General features: G+C 37.1%; 1 long non-coding RNA gene across 1 annotated transcript in view; it reads right to left on the bottom strand.

Moving 5' to 3' along the window:
• Positions 1-17270, bottom strand: part of LOC118530841 (uncharacterized) — a 176381-nt gene that overhangs the window by 9096 nt on the left and 150015 nt on the right. Inside the window, exon 2 of the long non-coding RNA XR_013447471.1 lies at positions 9984-10078. This is a non-coding gene — a long non-coding RNA (uncharacterized LOC118530841). The remainder of the gene's footprint in view (positions 1-9983; positions 10079-17270) is intronic.

Here is a 17270-nt window from a genome sequence, read left to right as displayed (position 1 = left end):
TCCACCTCCTAATGGATTCCTGTCCCACTTTTCCCTTGGATTTTAAAAAGATCCTGGTGTGGCTGCTACATTTCTCAGACCACCTTGTGGAAACTAACTGGTTTGTTCAAGGTTCCTGTCATTCATTCAGGGGCACATTCAATATTAACTGCCCTAGACAAGAAAGAGCACTAGCAGGATCACTGGTCAACAAGATCACCGGAATGTGGCCTAGTCTCCTCCCCAGGGGCTTCTGGTGTCCTTACACACATGTAAACAGAGGTGAACATAAAGAGCCCCCATTAAGGAATGACCACAGTGTGCGAGGTACTTCTATGTAAAAGGCACTTTTACATCTTGGGCTGTAAATATTATTTATAGTTGAGCAGCCTCATTACCAGTAAGTCAGTAGCAGTTTTGAGATTGGAGCCTCAGTCCCAAATCCCATGTTACATCACTGCATACTGCTTCTCCAGCACCAACATCAAAAGCAAAACCATGTTATGCAAACAATCCCATCCCTGTTTCTTTATGACTTATGTTTTTGTATTTTCATAATAAAGAGAAATGGAATGTCAACCTTTTGAACCTACGACCTACAACTCAGGAAAATTAAAAGTAAAGTAAAAATCGTAGACACAGAGAACAGTTTGGTGGCTACCAGAGGCGCGGGGGTCAGGGAACAGCAGAAAGGGGTGAAGGCCGTCAAAAGGGACAAACTTATTAATAAGTCCTGGCAATGTAATATCCAGCATGGTGATGATGGTTAATAATACTGCATTGTATATTTGAAAGTTGCTAACAGAGTAGATCTTAAAAGTTTGCACCACAAGGTGGGGCGCCTAAGTGGCTCAGTCCGTTAAGTATCCAACTCTTGATTTTCAGCTCAGGTCATGATCTCAGGATTGAATCCCATGATTGAACCCCATGTGGGGCTCCATAAGATTCTCTCTCCCCCTCCACCTCCAGCCTCTGCTGGAACACTCATGCTCATGCGCACTCTCTCTGGGGGAAAAAAAAAGATTCTCACCACAAAAAAAATCTGTAACTATGTAAAAAAATGGATGTTAACTAAACGCTCTGGTAATCATTTTACAATCTATACATATATACCTATAATGACTTTACCAAGTTCAGCTGATCCTCAGATCCAGGGTTGGGAGCCCCATTTCAACACTCCCCTCACTGTATCATGCTGCCTTTATAAAAACAAAACAATCATTTCCCACAGTATCTATTTTTGTCATTTTCCTAAGCCATGGAGTCATAGGAATCAAATTCATTTGAAAACTATGGTAGAAAAGTGTAAATTTAACTTAGTCTATTTTTAATGCACTAAGAGATTACAAATTATCTTCTTAGAGTAAACTGGAAAGTATTCCAACCTTATTTAACACAAGAGGGAACACATAGGCTACTGCTCAACCCCGCATCTCCCTACTTTTCTAACACTGAGGGATGAGTTGGTACTGCCTAGTAGAGAGCCCCTCGCCCCGCCATCATCATCCAAATCCACTCAGAAGAGAAATATACCCTCAAGAATGGGGCCTGGTAAAAAGTGCTTAGAAATAGTCTGGCTGAAGCAGTGCCTTTCTGATTCCATTTATCAGTGATGGTGGCATCTTTTGAAGTGGCTTCCTTCAGCCTTGGCAGGAGCTCAGAACCACCAGTGAAGGAGGAACTGCCACCCACAGCCTCCATGAGGCTCCTCAAGGAGGGGACACCCCAGAGCTGGGGCTGGGCCTTGCTGAGAGCAGGCCGCACCAGGGAAGAAGAGGAAAACCTGCTGACTCATGTCTTTGGCCACTTCTAAATTATTAGGAATTTCCTGAACCAGGGATTATATGCATAACTTTTCCTTCTAGGATAAGAGAAGTCATGGGCCTTTTTCTAAGAAGGAAAAAAGAATTCACTACTATGAATGTTTTAGAGATGTTTTATTTACTAGCTGTATATATTCCATTAGCCCCTATAGAGCCACTTTCCACCCTTCCCTGTGCTGCCATGTTCCTTAGGAGGCTGACTTCCTATAAACTGTATTAATGGGCTCCCTTACCATCAAGCTGCCAGTTGGTTTTGGCTGGTTGGAGGCACTAGAAAGGAGTAAGGTTAAGTTACCTCTCTCTCTGCCAGGTCCCCTTGGGTTGATTGAGTACATTTTTAGTGGTCAAGTCCTACCAAGCAGTTCTCTTCACAAGTCACCTTCTCCTCTATCATTTGCTGAAGATTGTCAGAGTGGCACTGGGCAGGCACCTGATCTAAGCTAGGCCTTGGACTTTGAATCTTAAGTGATACACAGATGGAGAAAGAGTTAGAACTGATGATGCCTGTGTTGGAGCTTTGAACAACAAAACTCAGTGGCTCCTAATAGATTCCTGGAGCTACATTGGTCTTATTCTTTTTCAGGTCCTGGTTCTTCAAGTGTTTCCTTAAAGCTGGGATCCACACACACTCAACTGAAAAGGCAGCTATAACTGAAGAAGTAACTTGTTTGAGGTAACATAGCTAGTAAGTAGAAAATTTGGGATTCAAATTCAGATTTGTTCCCAATACACTACACTGCTTCGGAGTCCATTACCTGTACAAAGAGACTTGAACTCAATCTGCTGTTAAAAGCTGAGCAAGCTCATTGGAGATATCTGCCTGGAGCCTGGAAATAGGGGAAAATACAAAATAAAGAGCAATTTAGAAAATTGCTATGACCAGTAGAACTTTTTTTTTCGTACAGAAGAGAAACAGATCATCTATGTATAAAACCATGGTCATTTGCAAAAGACTTTTCATTCTCATTTCTAATTCTCATATTTTTCACTGTTTGTTCTGTTCTGAGAGTAACCAGAGAAGGAAGCAACTATTTATATCTTATTGCCAGTGGGATTTTGTAGTGTATGGTCTCTGCTATAGAATGAATATTTGTGTCCCCTCCAAAATCCATGTTGAAAACTTAATGACTAAGGTGATAGTATGAGGAGTCAGGGCCTTTGAGACCTGGTTAGGTCATGAGGGCAGAGTTCTCATGAATGATATTTGTGCCTTTTAAAAGAGACCCTGGAGAACTCCTTGCCCCTTCTTCCATGTGAGGACCCAGGGAGAGCGCACCTTCTGTGAACCAGAAGGCGGGTCCTCACCAGACACCAAATCTACTGACACCTGGATCTTGGCATTCCCAGCCTCCAGAACTTTGAGAAATTTCTATTCTTTATAAAGTTACACAGGTAATGGTATTTTATTACAGCAGCATGAACAGACTAAGACAACATTTTAATTTTTAAAATTATCCTGTGCAGAAATTAGTTTTGTCCCATTTGTCAGATAAGGAAATAAAAGGCAACGTAGGCCAGGTCTTAATTGTAAAAGGCAGAGCCAATAACTAGAATTTGGTTCATGTGTTCTTTTTTGCTGCACTAATATTCAACAAAAATGCTATTGGCATCCTTGAGACAGCCCAAAATTACAGGGCCCGGTTGAAAACCTCGAAAGAACATGAACCTGTTAATGTATATTTGTATTCCACTTTTTCCCTTGAATTCCTATACTCATTCTTTTTGTCCTAAACATGGTGGAAAACTCCTTTGCTGCATTTTTTAGAATTAATCTGTTTTTAATTGATATATATTTCACACGTAATATTACATTTTTCAGGTGGATAACCCAATGGCTCCATATTTTTATACATTGCAAAATGATCACCATAAGAAGTCTAGTTAATGTTTGTCACCTTACATAGTAAAAAATTTTTACAAAATTTCACAAAAATTTTTCTTGTGATGAGAACTTCTAAGATTTACTCTTAGCAACTTGCAAATATACAATACAGTAGTATTAGTTGTAGTCAACATGCTGTCCATTATATCTTCACTTTGTTGCTATTTTTAGGAAGGGACAGATGCTAGCAGAGGATTCAGTATGGGATCCTATATGAGGAAATCCCAGTATCTGATAATGCAGAGTCTTCTACTTTCTACCAGCCACCTTCTGAAATACCAGTCAGTGAGGAGTCACAGTGTAGGAGACCCAAAGAATGCATATTAGCAGCCCCATATAATGTAAAAGCTCAGTTATTAAATGTTTGTTGAATGCATAGTGATGCCTGGCACTCTCCTAGGCACAGTGAATACAGTGGTAAATAAAACTGGTAAGTTTTGGCTTTAGTTGAGGGAAGGTGAGGGAAGAAAAGACAAACTTAAGTGGAAAAAGTTTAAAAATGTACTCAGGTACACTGAGTTATAAAATAAATATGGTACTATGATTTAAAAAATTAACTGGTGGGGGGCACCTGGGTGGCTCAGATGGTTAAGTGTCTGCCTTCGGCTCAGGTCATGATCCCAGGATCCTGGGATCGAGCCCCGCATCGGGCTCCCTGCTCAGCGGAGAGCCTGCTTCTCCCTCTCCCTCTGCCTCTCTCCCTGCTCATGCTCTCTCTCTCTCTGTATCTCTGTGTCTCAAATGAATAAATAAAATCTTTAAAAAAAATAAAAATAATAAAATAAAAAAAAAATAAATAAATTAACTGGTGGATTTTTAACATGGTGCCAGGAAAATTGGATATCCTCACACAAAAGAATAGAGCTGGACCTACATTTACCTCACACCATACACAAAAATTAACTTATATGGATAATAGGCCTAAATTCAAATTATTAAAACTGTGAATACTTAGAAGGGAGGAAATCCTCATGACCTTGGGTTAGGCAATGGTTTCTTCTCCATAACACCAAAAGCACCAGCAATGGAACAGAAATAATTAGATTCCATCAAAAGTAAAAAAAAAAATTGTAGTTTCATTTTCTTGATGTCTACTTTGAAACACAACTCACAGAATGGGAAAAAAAATCTTGCAAATCATATTTATCTGCTAAAGCACTGTATCCAGAATATATAAAGAACTCTTACATTTAGGTCATTTTTTACTTAAATTTGCATTTTCTTTCCTGAGAGCCATTTTAAAAACAGGCAAAGACTCACAATAAATGTTAAAGGGAATTCTGTAAGTGGAATAAAAAGGCCATAACTGGAGGTAAGAAAATTATGAAAGAAAAAATTACACCAGTAAAGGCAATCATATAGTAAATGTAGTAGGTTAATCACTTACAGGCCTACCTCAAGAAACAAGAAAAATCTCAAACAATCTCACCATACTCCTAAAGGAACTAGAAAAAGAACAAAGCTCACAGTTAATGGAAGGAAATTAATAAAGATCAGAGTGGAAATAAATGAAATAGAGAATTAAAAAATAATAGAACAGATAAATGAAACCAAAAGCTAGGTCTTTGAAAAGGTAAGTCTAGATAAAGATTTATCAATTTTACCAAAAAGAGGACTCAAATCAGAAATGAAAGAGAAGTGACAACTGGCAATACAGAAATAAAAAATTATAAAAGAATAGTTTGAAAAATTATACCCAACAAATGGGACAACCTAGAAGAAATGGATTAATTCCTGGAAACATACAATCATCTGAAACTGAATCAGGAATAAATAGAAAATCTGAACAGACCAATTACTAGTAAGGAAATTGAAGCAGTAGCCAAAAAAACTCCCAACAAACAAAATGCCAGCACTGGATGAGTTCACAGGTGCATTTTATTTTTTAAAAAATATCTACTTGAGAGAAAGAGAGTGAGCACACAGAAGGTGGAGGGAGGGAGAGAGAATCTTAAGCAGACTCAGCACTGAATGCAGAGCCCAATGCAGGGCTTGATCTCAGGACCCTGAGTACCCAACCTAAGCCGAAACCAAGAGTCAGACACTTAACCAACTGAGCCACCCAGGCACCCCTCACCACTGCATTTTAGCAAATGTTTTAAAAAGAGTTAATACATACATATTTTCAAACTATTTCAAAAATAGAAAAGGAAGGAAAGCTTCCAAATTCACTCTACAACACCAGCATTATCCAGCTAGCAAAACCAGACAAAGACACTACATTAAAAAAAAGAAAAAAAAAAAGAAAAAAACTATAGGCCAATAACCTGATAAACATAGATGCAAAAATCCTCAATATATTAAAAGGATCATTCACCACAATCAAGTAGGAGTTATTCCAGGGATGCATGGGTGGTTCAATATTTCCAAATCAATCAATGTAACAAATTAACAAAAGGAAGAATAAGCACCATATGAGCACCTCAGTAGATGCAGAAAAAGCATCTGACAAAATAAAAATGTCAACAAAATGGGTTTAGAGGGAATACCTCTCAACATAATAAAGGCCATATATGAAAACCCCACAGCTAACATCATACTCGATGACAAAATGAAAGCTTTTCTTCTAAGATCAGGAGAAGACACACATGTCCTCTCTTGCCATTTTTATTCAACATAGTACTGGAAGGCCTAGGCACAGCAATCGTACAGGAAAAAGAAAAGGTATCTAAATTGATAAGTAAAACTGTCACTATTTGCAGATGACCTGATGCTATATATAGAAAACCCTAAAGATTCCACTAAACTACTAGAACAAAGAAATGAATTCAGTAAAGTTTCAGGACACAGACTTACTATACAGATATTTGTTGAATTTTAATATACTAGTAACTACCAGAAAGGGAAAATTTAAACAATCTCATTTATAATTAAACCAAAAAGAATAAAATACCTAGGAATAAATTCAATGAAGGAGGTGAAAGACCTATACTCTGAAATGAAATTGAAGATGACACAAACAAATGGAAGGGTATACTATGCTCATGGATTAGAAGAAATAATATTAAAATGTCCGTCCTACCCAAAGCAATCTAAGTTTTCAATGCAATCATTATCAAAATACCAATAGCATTTTTTTTTTTACAGAACTAGAACAAATGATCCAAAAATTTATATGAAACCACAAAAGATCTCAAATAGTCAAAGCAATCTTGAGAAAGAACAAAGCTGGAAGTATCAAACCCCAGATTTCATGATATACTACAAAGTTATAGTAACCAAAACAGTATGGTACTAGCACAAGAACAGACACATCAATTAATAGAACAGAATGGAGAGATCTGAAATAAACCCATGCTTATATGGTCAATTAATCTTTGACAAAGGAGGCAAAAACATACAATGGGGAAAAGACAATGTTTTCAATAAATGGCATAGGGAAAACTGGACCACTTTCTTATACCATGCATAAAAATAAAGTAAAAATGGATTAAAGACCTAACTGTGAAACCTAAAACTATAAAACCCCTAAAAGAAAACATAGGCAGTAATCTCTTAGAAATTGGCTTTAGCAATATACTTATGGATAGGTCTCCTCAGGCAAAAATAAACTATTGGGACTATACCAAAATACCTTGCAAAGGAAACCATCAACAAAATAGGGAGAAGGGGAGAAGATATTTTTGAATATCCAAAACTAAAAGAATTTATACAAATCAACACACACACACACAAATGACTTAAAAAATGGGCAGAGAACTCTATTAGACATTTTTCCAAAAAAGACCTACAGATGGCCAACAGCCACATGAAAAGATGCTCAACATCACTAACCATCAGGAAAATGCAAGTCAAAACCACAATGTGATATCTTACTCTAGTCAGAGTGGCTATTATCAAAAAGACAAGAAATAACAAGCACTGGAAAAGATTTAGAGGAAAGGGAACCCTCACTATGGAAAACCATATGGAGGTTCCTCAAAAAATTAAAAATGGAACTATTTTACTATGATTCAATAATTCCACCACTGGGTATTTACCCAAAGAAAATGAAAACACTAATTCAAAATGATATATGCACCCTCATGTTTATTGGAACATTATTTACAATAGCCAAGATATGGAAGCAACCCAAGTGTCCATCAATAAGTGAATGGATAAAGAGGATATGAAGTATCTGGAATATTACTCAGCCATAAAAAGGAATGAAAGCTTTTCATTTGCAACAACATGGATGGACCTAGATAGTATTAGGGTGAGTGAAAAAAGTCAGAGAATGACAAATACCATATGATTTCACTCATATGTGGAATCTTAGGACAAAAGTAATCAAAACAGAAATAGACTCTTAAATACACAAACTGCTGGTTGCCAGAGAGGAGGACGGTGCATGACAGGCAATATAGGTGAAGAGAATTAGGAGTTGCAAACTTCCAGTTATAAAATAAGTCATGGAGGTAAAAAGTACAGCATAGGGAATATAGTCATTAATATTGTAATAATGTATATGGTAAGAGATGATGGCTACACTTATTATGGTGAGCATTGAGTAATGCATGGAATTGTTGAATCGATATGTTGTACATCTGAAACTAATATAAGGTGTATGTCAACTCTACTTCAATAGTCAGTATAGAATAAATAAGTTTCTTTTGAAAGTGAAGAATATGAGATGAGCAACTACTGCTAAAGTGCAAAGCTTTTTATGCGCTGCTTTTGTACTGTTAGTAAAAGTAGAAAAAATTTTAGAAAGTGGGGAAAAGGGGCAAATAATTTGAATAGACGTTTCTCTAGAGCAGATATACAAATGACACATGAAAAGAAGGCCAGCAACATTATTCATTAGGAAAAAGCAAATCAAAAGCACAATGGAATACTACTTTATACTCACTAAAATGGCTTAAAAACGGAAAACAGCAAGTGTTGACAAGGAGGTAGAACAAATAGAACCTTTGTACATGCTGGTGGAAACAATTTGGCAGCTGCTATGGAAAGCAGTCTGGCAGTTCCTCACAAAGTTAAACATAGACTTGCCCTATGACCCAGCAATACCACTCCAAGGCAAATACCCACAAATGAAAACATATGTCTGCATAAAAACTTGTAAATGAAAGTTGCATTATTCATAATAGCCAAAAGGTAGAAACAACTGAAATGGTAGATGAATTGATAAACAAATTGTTATATCCATACAATGGAATATCATTCAAACAAAAAAAAGTACTGACACCTTCTACAACTTAGATGAGCCTTGAAATCAAGCTAAGTGAAAGAAACCGTTACAAAAGCCACATGTTGTATGAGCCCATTTATATGACATGCCCAGAATAGGCAACTCAGTAGAGGCAGGAAGTAGATTAGTGGTTACCAGATTCTGGGGAAAAGGGGCAATAGAAATGATTGCTAATGGTTATGGGCTTCTTCTGGAAGTGATGAAATGTTCAAAAGTTAGGTAGGGATTGTTGCACAACTCTGTGAATATACCAAAAAGCAGTGAAATATATCCTTTAAAAGGTTAAAGTTTATGGAAGATAAAATATATTTCAATAAATTTATTATAAATAAAGTAACTGGAAGGGGCACAGAATTACACAGTCCCCACCATTGCTCCTATAATATTAAATGATGGATATGAGTGTATATTTTAAGTGTGCATGTTTGTATGTGCATATGTTTTTTGAAAAACCTGAAGCAAAAGTCCTGGCATATAAAGTGTAATGGTGGAGGAGGAGCTCCAGAGCCCTACAGCTTAGGTTCACATTAGATGCTACCACTTCCCAACTGCAGAATCTCAGACAACTTCTTTAACCTCTCCTAGTTCCAGGTTCCTTACTAGTAAATAGGGTAAGAACAGTGCTTCCTTCGTGTATGTGCATACATGTGCGTGTATGTATATTAAACAAAGCAATGTTTACAGTGGTTCAGTATGCTAACTGTTATTGTTGTAATGGTTATTATTACTCTCCCAAAGGACTGGAATTAACCTGAACATTGTGGAGGAGTGACCAAGTCTTCTCTCCCTTCCTATTGACATTTGACAGATTGTTTTCTGCTGCTGCTCATGCTTCTCTCACTGTTCCAATTTCTAGAAATAGCTCCTATTCCACCACCCCCAACCCCCCGCAAGTCTCCAGGGGTTGTTTTGCTTTAGGGATGAAGCTGCATAGAAGGAGGAAGGAAGGGGACCACGGAGTCCCACTTTTGTCCCCCAATCTCTCCCTCCTCCCATCCCCAAAGCTGAGTCTTATCAGCAGTATTCCTGGAATCTGTTTTATCCCCTATGTAACTTCCCAGCAGACTTCTAAAAATATCTCTTTAGATTGAACCATCACCTGCTTTGGGGTAATTCAAAGACTTACCAAACAGTTCCATCCCACTCTGGGAAGAGCAAAGCCAAGGTGATGAAGAGGGCAACACAGTGGTGTCAGAAACAGGCTGGATCATCCTTAAAGCTCTAGAAGAAAATGAATATGGGTGGTAAAGAAAAGTGAGTACTTACATGTGTCCCAGGAACAGTCACATCACCCACCACCACTACTTTGTGCCTAGGCCCCTGAGTCAGACACTTGTTGATTGAACACTTGCTCTGGGCTAGGCCCAGAATGAGTAAGTTACAGGGAAATCTAAGTTAGCAACAGGGGCAAAGGGATAGATGTCTACATAAGGGGAGTCTATATCTGAGACATGGGGAAGAGGGGCAAAATAAGTGAAGGGGATTAAGGAATGCATGCATGTGTGCATATTAAAAAATGTTTACAGTGGTTCAATTTATGTTAACTTATTTTCATGGTCATTACTCTCCCAACAGAACCGGACCTAACCTGAATACCATGAAGTGGTGGCTTCCCAGAGGCCACAGTGGAGCTGCTAGGAGACCCCACTGAGAATTAGTATTCCTTTCTTGGCCTCCCATATCTCTGATATTTTATATGAATACACTAATTTATTGGACAGTTTGAACTCGGCTCAGTCTATATCCAAAATTACTTTCGTATCTCCTATTTATCTCTGGGGGGCTGCCCTGGAGGTATTCAAGGAGGGATATATGAACCCTAACAGAGATATTATTTGACCGACCAGGAAGGGAGGGATGAGATTTACAAATGTTGAGGGCATGGCATCTTATTAGATTGTTGACAATAAGCAAACAGCCTGGCAGGTTTCACAGGCAAGGCTCACCTGGAGATAGGCAAACATTTTCTGAACCCCCTCTCTAAGACACATGCTGGAAATACTTTGTTGAATGGCCAGCCCCTGTTGGCCCTGTTCCCTGTCCTCACTACACAGGCAGGGCAGTGAATCCTAGATTCACAGCCTTTGTTTGCCAGGCCGGCCCCCACAGAGCCTGGGGATGATCCTTGCCCCACCTGCTAGCAGATCTCTCTGCATTCATCATGCACATCTAAGAAAAACCCCCCAGATCGGAGGGGATTAGGGCATGTATGTTAGAGATGGCAAAGCCGCAAAAGGCTCTAAATATTTGAAGATCATTCAGAGAGGGTAATGTGATAAAGAATAAGTGTCAGCCTCAATTTTTTAAAAGAAAAAAAATGTAAGCGTGGCTTTAGAGAGCTTTTCTTCATTGAGAAAGTTTATGAGCTAGGATTTGGCGAGCAGGCACTGAAGCTGCTCTTCCCTGCATCTGTTTTCTTCCCTCTGCTCTGGGTCAGCAGAACTGTTACTGCAAAACTAGGAACTGACATTAGCCCCCCACCCCTACCCCAGTTAGCCCAATATGTAAATAATGAAGGAAACACATCAAGCAGAATATTAGCCAAAGATGCTCATGCAATAATGGGAGGATAGCAAGAAAATCAGAGAGCCAGGATGCCCCTGGAAATTATCGGCCCACCCTCTGTACACAAAGAAGCTAACTTCAAGCACCCACACACCACGTACATAGCATGTGGACTCACAATTCCATAGAAGAGTCTTCTGTTCAAGTTACAGTAACACATGTCTAACCTTTATATTGACTGAACAATTTCTCAATATAAAGCTAACTGGCTATTATCTCCAAAGGTTTCATTTTATGAAATGATCATCATTTCTTGAGCACCAGAAATTTTACCAGATTCTCTAGTTAGCTGAAAAGTAGATATTAGAAACCGTTGTTACTAATCAGAAAATTAAGACTCCAAGGGTCTCTGGAAACTGCCTCTAGTGAGACAGTTGAGAAGTGAATTCAAACCCATAATTTTAAAATCCCTGTTTTTTCCTACAAAACTTGTTCTTTCCAGCCATCCCAACAAGGCAGGCCCATAGCAATACACACCAGGACATCCCCAGATAGAACCCATTACAGCTCTAGCTGTCTTGCCAGAGTGACACAAGTGCAAAGCACCCCATGACATGCCAGACAACATCTGCTTCATGTCCAGATGACTCACCAGGTCACCCCCTGTATGGAGTGCCTTAAGGCTTCCCAGGCCGTGCCTACCTCAGCTCCAGCCATACTGGTAGGGTTCCTCATGTGTGGAGAACCCTGGGGACCACCAGGCCTGAGCCTGCTTCAGTTCCTGCCATCCCATGGGGAGACCCCTGCATGAAACACCCTGGAACCCCCAGCCCATGCTTACTATAGCTCCAGCCAGCCAAAGCCACCAGGTACACACAATCTACACAGGGGACATTTCTACATAAGGTCACTCCCACAAGACTAAGAGAAGTAGCTCTTCCATCTAATTCATAGACACACAGAGTCAAACAAAATAAGGAGAATGAATTTACTCCCAATGAAAAACAAAACTCCAGAAAAAGAACTAAACAAAATGGAGAAAAGCAGTCTACCCGATAAAGAGTTATAGGTAATGGTCATAAAGATGCTCACCAGACTTGATAGAAGAGTGAATGAACTCCATGAGAATTTCAACAAAGAGATAGAAAATGTAAAAAGAACCAATCAGAACTGAAAAATACAGTAAGTGAAATAAAATCTGCACTAGAAGGAATCAACAGCAGATTAGAGGACACAGAAGAATGGAACACAGCCTGAACACAGGCTACTAGAAAGCACCCAAGCTGAACACCAAAAAGAAAAAAGAATTTGTAAAAATGAGGATTAAGGGATCTCTCTGGGACAATATCAGCTGTACTAACATTCACATTACTGGGGTTTCAGAAATAAAAACTAGAGAGAAAGGGGCAGAAAATGTATTTGAAGAACTAATAGCTTAGAATGTCCCTAACATAGAGAAGGAAACAGGCCCAAGAAGTCCAGAGAACCCCCAACAAGATAAACCCAAGGAGGTCCACATCAAGACATATAATAATTAAAATGTCAAATATTTAAGATAAAGAATCTTAAAAACATTAAAAATAATGAGTTGCATGCAAGGAAACCCCCACAAGGCTATCAACTGATTTTTCAGCACAAACTTTGCAGGCCAGAAGGGAGTGGTAGGATATATTCAAAGTATTAAAAGGAAAAAACCTACAACCAAAAATACCTTAGCAAGGTTATCATTCAGAATAGAAATAGTTTCCCAGAAAAAAAGAGCTTACTACCACTAAACTGACCTTACAAGAAATGTTAAAGAGACTTCTTCAAGCAGAAAAGGAAGGTCATAACTAGAAAAAAAATAGAGGAAAAAATGTGATGAGCAAAGACAGACATACAATAAAGGTGGTAGATAAATCAATCACTGTAAAGCTAGTATGAAAAGACAAAAGTAGTAAAATCAATTATATCTGAAAAATTAGTTAAGGGGCTCACAAAACTATATATATATATATATATATATATATATATATATATATATTCATTCATATTTTACAATTTTTGTTTATAATATATTTTTTTATTATTTTATATATAAATATATTACTTAATTTATATATATATTTACATATATATAAACATGGAGTGGGACAGGAAAAACATTTTGAGTGTGTTTGAACTTAAGTGACTGTCCACTTAATACAGACTGCTATAGATTTATGATGCTGTATATGAAACTCATGGTAACCACAAACCAAAAACCTATAAGACACACACACACACACAAAGAAATCCAAGCATAACACTAAAGAAAGGTCATCAATCACAAATGAAGAGAACAAGAGACAAAAGAACAGAGAAGAACTAGAAAAAAAAACAACAAAACAATTAGCAAAATGGCAATCAGTACATACCTATCAATAATTACTTTAATGGACTGAATGCTCTAATCAAAAGGCAGAAGGTGATTGAATGGATTAAACAAGAGCCATATATGCTGCCTACAAGAGACTCACTTCAGACCTAAAGACACATGCAGGACGAGAGTGAAGGGATAGGAAAAACATGTCATCCAAATGGAAGTGGAAAAAAAAAAAAAAAAGCCAGAGGAGCAACACTTCTATCAGACAAAATGACTTTAAAACAAAGACTGTAACAAAAGACAAAGAATGGCATCACATAATGATAAAGGGATCAATTCAATAAGAGGATATAACAATTGTAAATTCTAATCACTAACATAGGGGCACTTAAATACATAAAGCAAATATTAACCGACATAAAGTCCCCTACTATTATTGTATTAGACAATTTCTCCCTTTAACACCCCACATACATCAACAAATAGATCATCCAGACAGAAAATCAATAAATAGTGGATTTGTGTGACACATTAGACCAGACTTAATAGATATATACAGAACATTCCATCCCAAAATAGCAGAATACAAATTCTTTTCAAGTCCACATGAAATATTCTTCAGGACAGCACACATGTAAGGCCAAAAAAACAAGTCTCAATAAATTTAAAAAGATGAAAACCATATAAGCATCTTTTCTGACAACAATGGTATGAAACTAGAAATTAATTACAAGAAAGAAACTGGAAAAACAAAACAGAGCATTAACAACATGCTATTAAAACAACAAATGGGTCAACGAAGAAAGCAAAGGGGAAATCAAAAAATGCCTAGGACAAATTAAAATGAAAACACAATGATCCAAAATCTTTGAGATGCAGCAAAAGCAGTTCTATGAGGGAAGTTTATAGCAATACAGGCCTCCATCTAGAAACAAGAAAAATCCCAAACAATCTCAATTTACCCCTAAAGGAACTATAAAAAGAACAATTAAAGCCCAAAGTTAGCAGAAGAAAGGAAATAATAAAGATCCAAGTGGAAATAAATGAAATAGAGACTTTATCTATACAGTCTCTATTTCTATAAAGATGATATCTATATAGTCTCTATATAGACACATATATATAGTCATATATGTGAGTGTGTATATATATACATATATAATGAACCAAGAACTGGTTCTTTTTTTTTTTAAGATTTTATTTGAAAGAGAGAGAGCAAGTGCATGAGCAGGGGAAGGGGCAGAGGCACAAGCAGACTCCCGCTGAGTGCAGAGCCCAATGCGAGGCTCTCTCTCATCACCATGAGATCATGACCTGAGCTGAAGTCAGACACTTAACCGACTGAGCCACCCAGGTGCCCCAAGAGCTGGTTCTTTGAAAAGATCAACAACATTAATGAGCCTTTAGCCAGACTCATCAAGAAAAAGAGAGGACTCGAATAAAAAATGAAGAGAAGTAAAAACTGACACCACAGAATTACAAAGAATTATAAGAAACTACTACAAAAAATTATGTGCCAACAAATTGGGCAACCTAGAAGAAATGAATAAATTCCTAGAAACATATAATATTCTAAAACTGAACCAGGAAGAAATAGAAAATCTGAACAGACCAATTACTACTAAGGAAATGGAATCGGTTATCAAAAAACTCCCAAAAAACACAAGTCCAGGATTGGATGGATTCACAGGTACATTCTAACAAATGTCTAAAAAAGAGTTAATGCCTATTCTGCTCAAACTAAGCCAAAAATAGAAAAAAATAGAAGAGGAATGAAAGCTTCCAAATCAGCATTACCCTGATACCAAATCCAGACAAAGACACTACCAAAACAAAACAAAACAAAAACTATAGGCCAATATCCCTGATGAACATAGATGCAAAAATCCTTAAGAAAATATTATCAACTGAAATCAAGACTATATTAAAAGTGGGAGTTATTCCAGGGATGCACAGGTGGTTCAATATTCACAAATCAATGTGACAAATTAACAAGAGGAAGAATATTCACCATATGATCATCTCAATAGATGCAGAAAAAGCATTTGACAAAATACAACATCCATTCATGGTTAAAAAAAAAAACCCTCTGGAAAGTAGATCTAGAGGGAACATACCTCAACATAATAAAGGTCTCATATGAAAAACCCACAACCAATATCATACTCAATGGGTAAAAACTAAGAGCTTTTCCCCTAAGGTCAGGAACAAGACAAAGATGTCCATTCTTACCACTTTTATTCAACATAGTACTGGAAGTCCTAGCCACAGCAATTACACAATATAAAGAAATAAAAGGCATCGAAATTGGTAAGAAGGAAGTAAAACTATTTGCAGATAACATGATACCCTATATAGAAAAACCTAAAGACTCCACCAAAAAAAAACTACTAGAACTGATAAATGAATTCAGTTTACAGTTGCAGGATACAAAATCAATATACAGAAATCTGTTGCTTTTCTACACACTAATAATGAAGCAGCAGGAAATGAAATTAAGAAAACAATCTCATTTACAACTGCACCAAAAACAAAAAAATACCTAGGAATAAACTACACCAAAGAGGTGAAAGATCTGTACTCTGAAAACTGTAGAACACTAATGAAGAAATTGAAGATAATACAAAGAAATAGACATTCCATGCTCATGGGTTGAAAGAACAAATATTATTAAAATGTCTATACTACCCAAAGCAATCTACACATTTAATGCAATCCCTATCAAAATACGGCAGCATTTTTCACAGAACCACAAATTATCCTCAAATTTCTATGTAACCACAAAAGACCTCAAATAGCCAAATCAATCTTAAGAAAACTGGAGGTATTACAATTCCAAATTTTAAGTTATATTACAAAGTGGTAGTAATTAAAACAGTATAGTACTGCCATAAAAATACACATAGATCAATAGAACAGAAACCCCAGAAATAAACCCACAGTTATATGATCAATTAATCTTTGACAAAGTAGGAAAGAATATACAATGGGAAAAAGTCTCTTTAAGAAACGATTTTGGGAAAATTGGACAGCCACACGTGAAAGAATGAAACTAGACCACTTTCTTTCACCATACAGAAAAATAAATTCAAAATGGATTAAAGATCTAATGTGAGACCTGAAACCATAAAAAAATCCTTGAAAAGAGCACAGGCAGTAATCTCTCTGACATTGGCTGTAGCGACATTTTTCTAAGTATGTCTCCTGAGGCAAGGGAAATAAAAGCAAAAATAAACTATTGGGACTACCTGAAAATAAAAAGCTTCTGCATAGTGAAGGAAACAATCAACAAAACTAAAAGGCTATCTACCAAATGGATAAAAATATTTGCAAATGACATACCTGATAAAGTGTTAGTATCCAAAATTTATAAAGACCTTATATAACTCAACACCAAACAAACAAACAAACACAAAAGATCCAGTTAAAAAATAGGCAGAAGACATGAACAGACATTTCTCCAAAGAAGACATACCAATGTCCAACAGACACATGAAAAGATGTTCAACATTATTCATCATCAGAGAAATACAAATCAAAACCACAAGGATCACCTCACACCTG

Source organism: Halichoerus grypus, chromosome 5, assembly GCF_964656455.1.
Source record: "Halichoerus grypus chromosome 5, mHalGry1.hap1.1, whole genome shotgun sequence".
NCBI lineage: Eukaryota > Metazoa > Chordata > Mammalia > Carnivora > Phocidae > Halichoerus > Halichoerus grypus.
The sequence above is the reverse complement of the archived record's forward strand: the minus strand, read 5'-3'. Positions and strand labels throughout refer to the sequence as shown.